Source organism: Rhinopithecus roxellana, chromosome 15 (assembly GCF_007565055.1).
Source record: "Rhinopithecus roxellana isolate Shanxi Qingling chromosome 15, ASM756505v1, whole genome shotgun sequence".
Classification (NCBI taxonomy): domain Eukaryota; kingdom Metazoa; phylum Chordata; class Mammalia; order Primates; family Cercopithecidae; genus Rhinopithecus; species Rhinopithecus roxellana.
In genome coordinates this window covers 88,316,469-88,331,702 of record NC_044563.1, presented here as the reverse complement: position 1 = coordinate 88,331,702, position 15,234 = coordinate 88,316,469, and the positions used below count along the sequence as shown (strand labels likewise).

The 15,234-nt window shown below is 39.2% G+C and overlaps 1 protein-coding gene across 11 annotated transcripts in view; it reads left to right on the top strand.

Moving 5' to 3' along the window:
* STK33 (serine/threonine kinase 33) overlaps positions 1-15,234 on the top strand; it is a 229,368-nt gene that overhangs the window by 60,537 nt on the left and 153,597 nt on the right. Inside the window, exon 2 of one of the 11 annotated variants that reach the window (XM_030919013.1) lies at positions 5,987-6,135. The exons of the other annotated variants lie outside the window; for them this stretch is intronic. The gene's annotated coding sequence lies outside the window, so the exon portion shown is untranslated. The remainder of the gene's footprint in view (positions 1-5,986; positions 6,136-15,234) is intronic. 11 annotated transcript variants of the gene reach the window in all.

The window sequence follows — 15,234 nt, the reverse complement described above, 5'->3', positions numbered from 1 at the left end:
CAGATAAAGCAGGAAATGTAAAATTGTAAAACTGTATTAGAGTACTGAGTCACGAAACTGAGAACTATTTTTTAAAAAACCTCTATGGAAAAGGAGAGATGAAAAGCCTCTTGTTCTTTTATTAGTAAATTAGGTCAGTTTTAAAATAATATGTTCATTGAAATGTACACATTTCTCAAGTAATGATATAATTTAATTCAATTCATATTTTAAAAGGCATAATATCTGAACTGAATTCTTTACAGGTCCTTAATTGTTTCATCTATTTTGCATTGTAAAATGTTGTTTCAAACCTAAATTAAAAAAAATGTATTATGTATATTTGAGGTTTACAACAATGTTATGAGATATATATAAATGGGTAGTATAGTGAAGCTGATTCACATATCTCATCTCACATAATTACTTTTTCATGACAAGCGCAACTAAAATTTAGTTATTTAACTGAAATCTCTTTTTTTTTTTTTTTTTTTTTGAGACGAGTCTCGCTGTGTCGCCCAGGCTGGAGTGCAGTGGCGCGATCTCGGCTCACTGCAAGCTCCGCCTCCCGGGTTCCCGCCATTCTCCCGCCTCAGCCTGCTAGTAGCTGGGACTACAGGCGCCCGCCACCTCGCCCGGCTAGTTTTTTTTTTTTTTTTTTTTTGTATTTTTAGTAGAGACGGGGTTTCACCATGTTAGCCAGGAGGGTCTCGATCTCCTGATCTCGTGATCCACCCGCCTCGGCCTCCCAAAGTGCTGGGATTACAGGCTTGAGCCACCGCGCCCGGCCTGAAATCTCTAATACAATACAATTTGATTAACTTTAGTCATCGTGTTGTATATTATCTCTAACTTGTTCACCCTACATATCTGGTATTTTGTATCCTTTGATCTACATCTCTTCGTTTCCTCTCCCACCCCCTGCCTATCCATGGTAGCTGCTGTTTTGTGCTCTGGTATTTGAGCTCTTTTCTTTTTAAATATTCCATGTATAAGTGAGAGCCTGTGATATTTTTCTTTCTGTGTCTGGCTTTTTTCACTTAGCCTAATATCCGCTAGGTTTGTGTTGTAGCAAATGGCAGGATCTCCTTGCCTTTTAAGGTTGAATAATATTCCTGTGTGTATATGCTTGCATGTATACACACCACTGTTTCTTTTTAAAAATTTGTCTTTTTTTTAAAGACTGAGTCTTGCTCTGTCACCCAGGCTAGAGTGCAGTAGTGTGATCAGAGCTCATTCAAACTCCTGGACTTAGGCGATCCTCCCACTTCAGCCTCCTTAGAACTACAGGTACACTCCATCACGCCTGGATAATTACAATTTTTTTTTTTTTTGTAGAGACTGGGTATCACTATGTTGTTTGCCTGGTCTCAAACTTCTAGACTTAAACGATCCTCCCACCTTGGCTTCTCAAACCACTGGGATTCCAGGCATGAGCTACCACACCTGGCCAACAGTTTCTTTATCCAGTCCTTCGCTGACAGACCTTTACGTTGTTTTCGTGTCTTGGCTATTGTGAATAATGCGGTAATCAGCATGAGAGTGCATATATATTTATGAGGTGAACCAAAGGTCTTCCCTTTTGAGTATACACCCAGAAGAGGGATTGCTGGGTTGTATGATAGTTCTGTGCTTAATTTTTTCAGGAACCTCCGTACTGGTTTCCATCATGGCTGTACCAATCTACATTCCCACCAACAGTGCGCTAAGGATTTCAGGCCTGAATTGATCATATAATCTTTCTTTCAGTTTGTGGCTCACTGAAGGATGGTACATCAAATATTATTTATTTGTCTATAGAAGCTTAGCATTTATATTAGCTCCTATTTGTGTACTACAGTTAAGTTATGAGTTAGCTATTAAGGGCATAATGTAGCCTCACAGAGTTCCTTTATGTATATTCATGATAGTTAAATGCCAAATAAATCATATGGCTATCTTAATGTCAAGTAATTATTGCATCCGTTGCTAAGGGGCGGGCATTCTTTATGATGAAGAAGCAATTTCAGGTAGATTCTCCAAATCTTTTGCTATCCTGTTGCAGTCCAAAACTATTGGGTCGTTTACTATTATTTATTGATATTGATGTTTTGGGGGTGCTCCATTGTTTCAGACTAAAAGTGAAAAGCTTCCTACCTGTTTGTAGGACATAGCCTGTTTTTGCTGAGACTTTGGTGGTGTCTCCAGGTCAAGTATTTCATCTTATGTTGGCCATCTGGCTTTCTCCCTTACCTTATTCACTGATACACTGATTCTTAAATGATCACTCATGGCCTTATCAGACCAGGGCAAGAGAGATTCATCACCTCACTGAGGGAACATTTTGAGATGCAACACAGTGTCAGAGATTGCCTTTAAGCCCCTAGAGGAATGGGCTTGATAGCAGTGTAAGTCTCTGTGATAATGGGCTAGGTGAGAATCTTAATTTTTACTTGGTTTTACATTTCTTTTTTAACAAAGTTATCTACAATTTTATTTTTTCAGAAAGTCATTATTGTTTTTTTTCTCCCTGAGAATACCTTTTCTGTAAACTTTACAGGTTGTATAATAGTAAAATCCTTCTGGCTAGAGCTGATATTTCTTGGATAGGTTACGTATCAAGGGAAGAAGAGATTCTGGACAAATCTTAAATTTTTAAAACTCAATTTATATTATCAGTAATATTTGAAAACATTTCTCTTAGTTATTAGACATCCTTCTGTTGTCAGAAAGGTTAATTGGCCAGATAGCAGTGGTTCATTGGCCTGTAATTATCATCTGAGTCAAGCGAGTTCCAGACCCTTGACTTTTAGGAAGTCCTCCTGTTAGGAGATCATAACTCCATATTCTTTCCCTTTTTGACATTTTTAAAAAGTAGCTGACATCCTGTTTATCTTTCATTCTTTAGAGACATGCATATGTGTGTGTGTTCATTGATTCAACAAGTGTTCGTTGAGCACTAGACACTCGTGTAGGAAAGAGCACATCTTGTTAGGTTAGGTCACTCTGCCAAATTCCCGTAAAATTGCCTATCTTCTTGAGCCTTTTGTTTTTCTAAAAATATGCCTGCTACTGGCTTTTTTCTTTAATTGGTGGCAACAAAGTAATCTTTTATAATACCTATGATGACTAGAATGACAAGATTCACCCTAACATTTCCCTGTATAGGAAAACAATGACATGTTTACACAAATCAAGCTATAGTAATGCATTACTGGGGGCATGATGGCATAGTGATTTCAACAGCATGGACTTTGGAGGCAGATGCTTTGGATTTATATTCTAGCTTTACCATTTACTAGTTGTGTGACTGCAGGCAAATTACTTAACCTCAGTTTCCTCATTTGTAAAATTTAGATAATTATAGTGCTTACTTCATAGGGTTGTTGTATTAAATGAGTTAATATGTGTAAAATACTCATTATAGTGCCTGACACATCATGCTATTTAAATATTAGCTTTTGTTATTGTTACTCTTTGTTTTTTTTTTTTTTTGAGACAGAGTCTCGCTCTGTCGCCCAGGCTGGAGTACAGTGGCGCCATTTCGGCTCACTGCAAGCTCCGCCTCCCGGGTTCATGCCATTCTCCTGCCTCAGCCTCCCGAGTAGCTGGGACTACAGGCGCCTGCCACCTCGCCCAGCTAGTTTTTTTTGTATTTTTTGTGGAGATGGGGTTTCACTGTGTTAGCCAGTATGGTCTCGATCTCCTGACCTCGTGATCCGCCTGTCTCGGCCTCCCAAAGTGCTGGGATTACAGGCTTGAGCCACCACGCCCGGCCGTTACTCTTTTTTTTTTGGATACTGTCTGGCTCTGCCACTAAGGCTGGAGTGCAATAGCACATTCTTGGCTCACTGCAACCTCTGCCTCCCATGGTTCAAACCATCCTCCTAGCTCAGCTTCCTGAGTAGCTTGGACTACAGGTGCACACCACCATGCCTAACTAACTTCTTGTGTTTTTGGTAGAGATGAGGTTTTGCCATGTTGACCAGTCTGTCCTTGAATGCCTCAGCTCAAGCAGTCCTCCTGCCTCAGCCTCCCAAAGTGCTAGGATTACAGGCATGAGCCACCATGCGCGGCCCCTAAATTTGTTTTTACTCAAGAAGCTTCTGATTCATTAGTTACATATCCATTTTATTTATTTATTTTTTTAAAATTATTTTTTCTTTTGAGACAGAGTCTCACTCTGTTCTTCAGGCTGGAGTGCAGTGGCATGATCTCGGCCCACTGCTGGGATTCCAGGCGTGAGCCACTGTGCTTGGCACGTGTCCATTTTAATCTCACATTATTCTAAGCAATAATGTTTAGGATACTGCAGAAAATCACTCATCATACCAAAAACCAGGAAAATCTCAACTTGATTGAGAAAAGTCAGTAACAGACACCAATATTGACATGACGCAAATGTTGGAATTATATGACAAGAATTTTAAAGCAGCCATGGTAAAAAATGCTTCAGTGAGCAATTATGGACACACTTGAAACAAAATTTTAAAAAGCGGGTCCAGGCTTGGTGGCTCATGCCTGTAATCCCAGTACTTTGGGAGGCTGAGGTGGGAGGATCACTTGAGGCCAGGGGTTTCAGACCAGCCTAGGCAACATAGCAAGACCCTGCCAGGTGTGGTGCTCATGCCTGTAATCCTAGCACTTTGGGAGGCTGAGGTGGGTGATCACCTGAGGTCAGGAGTTCCAGACCAGCCTGGCCAACATGGCGAAACCCCATCTCTACTAAAAGTACAAAAATTATCCGGGCATGGTGGCGAGTGCCTGTAATCCCAGCTACTCGGGAGGCTGAGGCAGGAGAATGGCATGAACCCGGGAGGCGGAGTTTGCAGTGATCGGAGATAGTGCCACTATATATATATATACACACACATATATACATACTGGAATACTGGAATGGAATACTCCAGCCATAAAAAAGAATAAAGTCATATTATTTTACAGCAATATGGATATAACTGGAAGTCATTATCTTAAGTGAAATAAGTCAGGCACAAAAAGCAGACATCGCATGTTCTCACTTACATGTGGGGTCTAAAAATTTGATCACATGGAGGTATACAGTGAAAGGTAGCGAACAGAGACTGGGAAGGGTGAATGTTGGGAGGAGGGAGGATGAAGAGAACTGAATTAAAGGGTACAAACATACAGTTAGATAGAAGAAATAAATTCAGTGTTTGATAGCAGAGTAAGGTAATTAATAGTTAACAAAAATGTATTGTACTCAGGTGATGGACACCTTAAATACCCTGACTTGATTACTATACACATTATATACATGTAGTATACAGTTTGGGGGCATAAACATGTACTCTCTAGTTCTGAATGCTTCCATGCTAGATAAAATTTGGAATTACCTTGCTTTGTTGATGCATTTCACCCAGCATGCCTGGACAAATATTATCAAGTGTACAGCAGATATTCTGCCCCTCTTTTCTTTTGCTATGTATTATTAATACCGGCTTACCAGAGAACCCATGTAATAAATAAAACCACAAACAAAACCATGTAATAAATAAAACTTTATCTTACATATCAAGGTTAGAATTCTTGGGGGTCTTTATTTTTCCTGGATGTTTAGTTGTCTTTATATTTGGGTTCAGTGCACGTAGAACTGGGAGAGACAAACACTTGCTTCTGATATGCTAGGAGCCATTGTGTCCTTTGCAGAACTGCTCCAGTTCTTGGCACGTCAGTCCTTTAGCAACTGGAGGCTGATTCCTCAGTTATCTTCATTTTTGGTGGAAAAGTTTTATTTACTACCAGTCATCTTTCCTAATTGCTCTGTACACTACCATCTGGTAATTAGAATGGAGCCACAACTCTGTAGGAATGTTTTGGAAGACTCTGGCTTTTTGTTGTGAACTTCTGCCTTCCCTCCCTTTTACTTTTCATGCTTTCTATCTTTCCTTTCTTAAATATTAATGGTGTTTTTTCTGTGTGCCAGGCTTTGTTCATGTGGGACTACAGTGGTGAGAAAAACTCCATGTCTGGGCATGCCTGGCTGATCTTCACCTCTTTCTTCTAGGACCTTCCTCTGGGGTTAGTTCTCTGGTGCCACCTTCAGTGCTCTCTGTGGCAGCTCTGCTGCTCACTTCTGGCTTTACTGGGTTTTGGTATTTAATTGTTGCTTACCCACACTGGAAATTTTCACCTGCAGTTTTTCTTTTGCCTAAGGTAACAAACATGTACACATATTTTCTTGTGCCATATTTCTTTTGCCTAGAACAACAGACTTTTTTTTCTTTTAAGTAATAATGTAAATACGCAAATCTTGAAATATAATTTCTGCTGTTGATATATTCTGGGCCACTATTTTGGAACTAACATTATGGGAAAAGGGTGTTAATGTGCAAAAATTACCTCAAAGTTTAGAGTTAGCATCTTTGAAAGATGTTTTGACAGTAAGGACATTTTCAACTGATAAAATGTTGGTTTATAGCATTTGAAACATTATTAGTATTCTTTCAAGAGCAGACATCAATCTCAGAAATCTTGTGTACAAACATGAGAGAATTGGTCTGTATTATACTCTGATAAAAATCACAAAATGGGTTTATTTTTTGACTTTTTTATGAGTGTGAAATATTTGCATATTACAATAACTTCCATAGCCTTTGGAGCAAAATCTGATATATTGTTAATGGTGCAGTTAAAAAATGGGTGCCTTACATTCATATTTTGTTGCAGTTATCCAACAGATTCTGAAAATAATCTTAAACCTTATATATTTTATAGTCAGGGTTAGCAAATACACAGCATGCATGCTGCAAGTTACCCTTTCAATGTGTAGGAGACATCTCTAATCAATTGCAATGTTGTTTCCTGCTGAGCTTGGGCAGTCTCACATCCTCTTCAACATAGTGATTTAGTTGTTGTGCAGTGCAGATAGCCTGTGCCATGAAAACTATTTGTCATATTAGTTTTGCACCTTAACCAATGGAGTGAATATGTCAGCAGAATATCCAAAAAGCCTGCTTAAGTTTGGAAAAGGGAAAATATAATGAGGTATAAATGAGGTAGAATAAGGTAGTGGTTTAGGCAGGGCGTGGTAAACTTTTTGGGCAAAGGGCCAGATGGCAAGTATTTTAGGTTTTGTGGGCCATATGGTCTCTGTCATACCTACTCAACCCTGCCATTGTAGTGCAAAAGCAGAGATAGACAGTAAGTGAATGAATAAACATGGCTGTATTCCAATAAAACTTTATTTATAAAAGCAAGTGACAGGCCAGATTTGGCCACTGGGCCATAGTTTGCTGCTAACTCCTGGTTTAAATCAGTGCTACTCAAAGTAAATTGTGTGAATAAGTGGTGGTAGCATCACATGTGTGCATGTTACAAATGTAGATCCCTGTTCTGTACTCCAAACTTACAGAATCAGTCTGGGATGACACCCAGGAATGTGTGTTTATTAGCTGGAGGTGATTCTGAGGCTCACTAAAATTGGAAAGTCCTTGGTTTAAATAATATTACACTTCTCTTCTTTAAAAGTTTCATAGACCCCAGCTGGGAAACTACCTGATGCATTTCTTTAATGGCTGATCTTTAATCACTTTTCTTATCTCTTCTATGGCATTTGATCTATCCAAGTTTTCTGCTTCTTGGGTCATGATTGGGAATTTACATTTTGCTAGAAAATTATGTCCTCTAGCCTTCATATTTGTTGCTGTAGTGGTTTTAAACATTTCTGCAAAATTTTTGACATTCCTATCAAGATGTGAGTTTATGCCTACTTTCCTTGGGTCTAGGCAGGAGGATTATGACTGCTTCAACCACTGGAGGATGGCAGAAGTGATGCTGACTTCCAAGGCTGGTTCAGAAAAGGCTATGCAGCTTTTTCCCAGTTCTCTGGGAGGCTCACTCTGGGGAACTCAACTGCCATGTAGGAAGTCTGGGTCTTCCATGCTGGAGAGCCCATATGTAAGGATCCTCATTGATAGGCCAAGCTAAACTTCCAGCTCAGCTCCTGCCATCCGCCAGCATCTGTTGACAGCCAGTTGGCATCTTGGATAAACAGTCTAATTTGAACTTTCACAAAGCTCCAACCCAGCTGTCATCTCAACGTAATCACATGACAGACCCAGCCTAGCTGAGCCCTTCCTGAATTCTTGACCTAAAGCATCTGTGAGCATAATAAAATAATTGTTTTAAACCACTAAGTTTTGGGGTAGTTTGTTATGCAGCATTTGTATATAGCACACAAAATTGCAGGTACTATTGTCTTGTAATTGCCTTAGTGTCTTTCTTACCTGTACTTATGATTTTTTTATACTCCTAATCATTTATATATTTTTCTCTAAGTTTCCTTCAAGCAAAGTTGGGGGTGGGTATTTATTTTATTAATCATTTCAAAGATCAGTTTTTAGATTTCTTCATTTTATAATTTGAGATATTTAAGTTTTATTAATTGAAGCTTTATCTTTGTTCATTTTTTCTTCCTACTTTCTGTGTCTTTAATTTTTCCTTTCCTAGTTGCTAAAGGTGAGCACTAATTTTCTTTTTCATCTTTCTTGCCTTATAAAAAATGTTTTTGAGGCTAGGTGTGGTGGCTCGCGCCTGTGATCTTAACACTTTGGGAGGCTGAGGCAGGCAGATCATCTGAGGTCGGGAGCTCGAGACCAGCCTGGCCAACATGGCAAAACCCCATCTCTATTAAAAGTAGAAAAATTAGCTGGGCTTGGTGGTGGGCGCCTGTGGTCCCAGCAACTCAGAGAGGCTGAGGCACGAGGATCACTTGAACCTGGGAGGCAGAGGTTGCAGTGAGCCGAGATCGCACCACTGCCCTCCAGCCTGGGCAACAGAGCAAGACTCTGTCTAAAAAAAAAAGAATAAATAAAAAAGAAATGCTTTTGAAGCTTGAAGCTATAAGGTTTCCTTTAAGTTTGGCTTTCATGGCGTCCTATTAAGTTTGCTATGAAACATTTTCCTCTTCCTTGTCTTCTGTTTGTAATTTCAGTTTTTATATTCTTTTTATCACAGCACTTTTAAAGTGTTTCTAAATTTCCAAATAATTAAGTTTTTCTTTTTTTATTCTTGGTGGTTGGTGGTGGTAGATTTTTCCCTCTATTTTTCCAACATGTGTAATAAATACACATTTCTCCACTGGTACAAGAAAATAAAATTTCAACTATTTCCCCCACCAGGACCCTCTCTTCTTCCTTTACCAGTAAATTTCCTTTTACTTTAGAGTGCTTTTACTTCCTGATTCCCCACCAGAGACCTTTAAATGCTCTTTTGTCTGCTGTCTCCCCATGTCTGACCTTAATACTTAATACCTCCTTCCTTAATACCTAAGTGTAAAAAAAAAAAAAACCAGTGTGGTAATTTTTGCCTCAGACTATTACTAGGTTTTTATTCCTTATTTTGCACCGATACGACACATTCTTATTCTATGTCAGGATACTGTGTGATGCTCTCTCCACATTCTCATCTTTATAGATGCAAAGCCTCTCTTCCATCCTAAGGAGCAGGCAGGACTTCACACACCTTTTCCACCCCCTCTCGCACCAGCTCATCTGAGCCAGGAAGACCAGCATGTTCATTTAAAAACATCCAGCTCTGTCTGTTTTTTGGGGGAATATACTAGTTTTCTCTTGCTCATATAACTAATTACCACAAACTTAGTGGCTTAAAACAATATGAATGTATTATCTTATTTTTTTGGAGGTCAGAAGTCTGGAATCAGTTTCACTGGGCCAAAATGAAGGTGTCAGCATGGCTGTGTTCCTTCTTGGGGCTTTAGAAGAAAATCCATTGCCTTGCCTTTCTCAGCTTCTAGAAGCCACCTGCGTTTCATGGCTTATGGTCCCTTTTTTCATCTTTAATGAGTCTTTCTCACACTGCATCACTCTGACACTCCTATTATAACATCTCCTACTCTTGCCTTTGCCCTTTTTTTTCCCCTTCTTATAGGGATCCTTGTGATTACTTAGGGCCCACTAGATAATCACATCAACAACAGCTTTTTGTCATGTAAGGAAACATATTCCCAGGTTCAGAGGATGAGCTTTTTGGATAACTTGGGGGGAGGGAGGCATTATTATGTCTATTACAGGGGCCCATAAATCTCTCAAGATCAGGCTTTTCCTAGGAACCTTGAATTCTGATTCTTGTCCTATGGCTCTTTGCCACTATACCTCAATATATCCTTTGAGTTAGCAGAGAAAAAGTCTTACACTAGCTTTCTCTGTGACCCCATAAAAGCAGAGGTTCTACTCACACTCTCTAGGCCCTACCTGCCTACTGGCCCAGGAACTAAAAGAGTTAGTTTGTTTGGAGTTAGGAGAAGCATCAGCAATTATGTTTTCAGGCTGCCATGTTCCTAGAATCTTTCTCTCTACACTGTAAATATTATTGAATAAATGGCCTCTTATACTAAATAGTTTTACAGTATAGCAGAGAAAACAGTTTAATGGTTAAGAACAAGAGGGAATCAGACTGTTGGGATTCAAACTCTAGTTTCGTTGTTTACTACCTATGTGACCTTGGGCAAGCCATATAGACATACTGACTTAGTTTCCTCATCTGAAAAATAGATAATGATACTATTATAAAAAACGGGGATAATGATAACACTAATAATACTCACACAGTGATACTGTAAAGATTAAATGATATAATTTATAGCAAGTGCTCAGTACACTACCTGGCACATATTATTTCCTTAAATAAACTAAAATAGGCTCGTATGCAGACATTTCAGTTTGTCTTCCATGTGCCTTTTTGGACTCACCTACTGGCACTGTATTCTCCAGCCATACCACAGAACTCACCATAAAAGCTTTGAGTTGAAAAACATGTGCACGTGATACAAAGTGATATGGCCACAGAAGGCCAAGAGGTCTTTTTCATAACTGTCGTGAATTGACTAATGTTCCAGGTTTTGGTCTTTAGTCTTAAAGGCATATAAATATTATCTTGTCTTTATCCCAGAATATTTGGGTTCAAGATTACTGATAGATATCATTGACCTAGGGAAGAAGCTGAGGCAAAATTAATACAAATGGAGAGTTTATTTAGGCCATGGTTGAAAACTGAAGCCCAGGAGCTATAGATTCAAGTTGCCCTGAATATATACTTGGATTAGCAGCAGTTACCAGTGGGAAAACAGTAAGTTAGGGGGCAGTTCCTAAATTGTTTAGCAATCATTTACATTGGTTCATTAAAATAACATAAGTTGTTGTTTGGCTATACATTGTTTTTTGTATCACAAATTCCAGGAATATGAGGATAATGGGTGAAGGATAATTGTACAACTTAGGGTAGCTTTTTAGATACTTTATCAGCTAGTCTGGAAACTATAGGAAAGGATAGAAAAAACAAAATGCCTTTAAACAATTACTTCCAGGCATGGGTACAGGGAACCTGAGGGAAGTCTCATGCTCATGACTCTCTGGGCCTGATACATTTTGCATACCTCGCATTCCTCAGACTGCTCTGAGCCACTTTTCTTTCTCAATACTGACAAAGCTCGTGAGAAACCCACATATAACACTATCCAATGCACATTATACTTACAAACCTGACTAGTAGATTCTCTCCCTGTAGGTAAACGTCATGAAAAAACACATTACAACCAGAAGGTTGTGTGTGGAATATGAAATAAGAATGGGGATAATTTATATAATTTGAATATTTAATTAGGTCACCTATAGTAGCCTTTTGCATCTATTTCTATGATAGCACCGTAGGGATCACCTTACCGGAGGAAATGTAGTAGTGGAAGTCTCTTGGTAAGTGGGCTCTTTCTTCTGGAAAATACTTGTATAGTCATTGCTATTGTGGTTGCTTCTGTGATTTTACTGTTTCTTCTCTATGCCTCATGTCTATGGAAACTTCTTAGACATAATAACTTTTCTGGTATCTTGCTCTGGTCTAAGAGCCACCATCTGTTTACTATGTATTGTTTTGTATAAATAAACCCTCAGAAAAGCACAGTATTTTGTTTAATTCCAAGTTCTTGCAACAACTTACTTGCAGCTTACTTGTGAACTATGCCTTCCACCCCAATCCTCTTTTCTTTCTGGGGAAATACCTTGGGATACTGTTAAACAAAACAAAACAAAATCAAAACAAAAACCTCACTTCTTGTGAAACATAGCAGCAAACAGAAAAATGTACAAAGCAAAAATGTACAGGTTGGTGATTTATCACAAAGTGAACACCCACGTAACCATCACTCAGATCAATAATAGAACTTTGTCAACATTCCAGAAGCCCTGCCTCAGGGTCCAGCCAGTTTGTATAGCTTTATTTCCCTCTTTTATTTATTTGTTTGTTTATTTATTTATTTATTATTTTGAGACGGAGTCTTGCTCTGTCACACAGGCTGGAGTGCAGTGGCCTGATCTCGGATCACTGCAAGCTCCGCCTCCCGGGTTCATGCCATTCTCCTGCCTCAGCCTCCCGAGTAGCTGGGACTACAGGCGCCCGCTGCCACGCCCAACTCATTTTTTGTATTTTTGGTAGAGACGGGGTTTCACCATGTTAGCCAGGATGGTCTCGATCTCCTGACCTCGTGATCCGCCCACCTGGGCCTCCCAAAGTGCTGGGATTACAGGCCTAAGCCACCGCACCCGGCTCTTTCCCTCTATCCTTTAAAAGTTGGCTGGGCACAATGGCTTGTGCTTGTAAGCCCAGCACTTTGGGAGGTAAAGGCGGGCAGATCGTTTGAGGTCAGGACTTCTAGACCAGCTTGGCCAACGTGGTGAAACCCTGTCCGTTCCTACTAAAAATACAAAGAAAAAAAAATTAGCCGGGCGTCGTGGCGGACACCTGTAATCCCAGGCTGAGGCAGGAGAATTGCATGAACCTGGGAGGCGGAGGCTGCAGTGAGCCGATATCGCGCCATTGTATGCCAGCCTGGGCAGTGACAGTGAGACTCAATCCCCGCACCCCCCCGCCAAAAAAAGAGGAAATCTCTATCTTTACTTGTACAATAATCATGTTTTCTTTTTTCCACTTAAGTATGCGTCTCTAGTTTTACCTTTTTTTAAAAAAAACATATAAACAATCCTACAGTATATGTATTTTTGTCTGGGTTTTTTTTTTTTTCTCAGTATCATTTGTAAGATTCATCAATGATGTCACATATAACTAGTTATTTTCTTTTTGTGTATGTGTGTTTTTAGTGTAGATATCTTACACATCTTGCATTAGATTTATACCTAGGTATTTGATATTTTTGATAACTAGTTATTTTCAAACATGCAGAATAATAAACCATTAAATGAATGTACCATCTTATTCATTCAGCTGTTGATGGACATTTGGGTTGTCTCCAGGTTTTTATTGCTATAAATTATACTGCTCTGAATATTCAAGTACATGTATTTTGGAGCACATCTGCACACGTTTTTGTTGAGAGCATAGGAGAAATTTTTGAGTTATAAGATACGCATATCTTTAATAGATAATGCTAAATAGTCTTCCAAAGCAGTTGTACCAAATAACTTTCTTTCTTTCTTTCTTTCTTTCTTTTTTTTTTTTTTTAGATCGAACCTCCCTCTGTCGCCCAGGTTGGAGTGCAGTGGTGCGATCTTGGCTCACTGCAACCTCCACCTCCCAGGTTCATGTGGTTCTTCTGCTTCAGCCTCCCAGGTAGCTGGTACTACAGGCTTGACACCATGACCAGCTAATTTTTGTATTTTTAGTAGACATGGGGTTTCACCACCTTGGCCAGGATGGTCTCAATCTCTTGACTTTGTGACTTTCCTGCCTCAGCCTCCCAAAGTGCTGGGATTACTGGCGTGAGCCACCACGCCTGGCCTAAATAGCTTTCTTAACTAATAGTGCATGCGAGTTCTCTTTTTTCTGCTTCTTTGCCGACATTTGCTTTTGCTAGCCTTTACAACTTTAGTCATGTGAGTGGGTGTGTAGTGGTATCCTATGGTGATTTTAACATGCTTTTCCCTGATTGCTAATGAGATTAGCACTTTTTATTATGTTTATTGGGATTTGGGTATCCTCTTTTGTGAAGTGCCCCTTGCAGTTTTTTATTTCTTCCAGTTTTCTATTATGTTGCCTATTTTTTGAAATTAATTTGTAGGAAGTTTTTATACATTCTAAATATAAGCTCTTTATCATGTGTGTCACAAATGTCATTTCTCATTTTGGCTTTTCCTTTCACTCTTTTAATGGTATCGTTGATGAACAGCAATTCTTAAGGCTTTATCGTCTTTGCATTTTATTTAAGAAATCTTTTTGTACCCCAGGGTCATAAAACATCTTCTAGTGTTTTCTTTTAGAAGCTTTATTGTTTTGCCTTTCAGGTTTAGATTTAAAATCCACCTGAAATTAGTATTAATGTATGGTGTAGAATAGAATTCGGGTTTCCTTTCATATGAATATGTGTTTTTCTCACCACCATTTATTCAAAAGGCCATAATTTTTTCACTGCTTTGCAATGTCGTCTTTGTTTTAAATCAAGTCACTATATCCGCGAGTCTGTTTCTGTGTCACTGTTCTGTATCTTTCATCTGTTTGGCTCTTCTTAAACCAATACTATATGTGCTAACACAGCTAAGTAAGCACTGATGGCTGATTGAGAAAGTCCTCCCACTTTTTATTCTTTACGATTGTCTTTGGCTATCCTTGACAGTTTACATTACCATATACATTTTGTAATTAGCTTGTTCAACACATATACGTATACACACCTATTGGGCTTTTGATTGGGATCTTTTTTTTTTTTTATACTTTAAGTTCTAGGGTACATGTGCATAACGTGCAAGTTTGTTACATATGCATACTTGTGCCATGTTGGTGTGCTGCACCCATCAACTCGTCAGCACCCATCAATTCATCATTTATATCATGTATAACTCCCCAATGCAATCCCTCCCCCCTCCCCCCTCCCCATGAATAGGCCCCGATGTGTAATGTTCCCCTTCCCGAGTCCAAGTGATCTCATTGTTCAGTTCCCACCTATGAGTGAGAACATGCGGTGTTTGGTTTTCTGTTCTTGTGATAGTTTGCTAAGAATGATGGTTTCCAGCTGCATCCATGTCCCTACAAAGGACACAAACTCATCCTTTTTTATGGCTGCATAGTATTCCATTGTGTATATGTGCCACATTTTCTTAATCCAGTCTGTTACAGATGGACATTTGGTTACAAGTCTTTGCTATTGTGAATAGCGCCGCAATAAACATACATGTGCATGTGTCTTTATAGCAGCATGATTTAGAATCCTTTGGGTATATACACAGTAATGGGATGGCTGGGTCATATGGTACATCTAGTTCTAGATCCTTGAGGAATCGCCATACTGTTTTC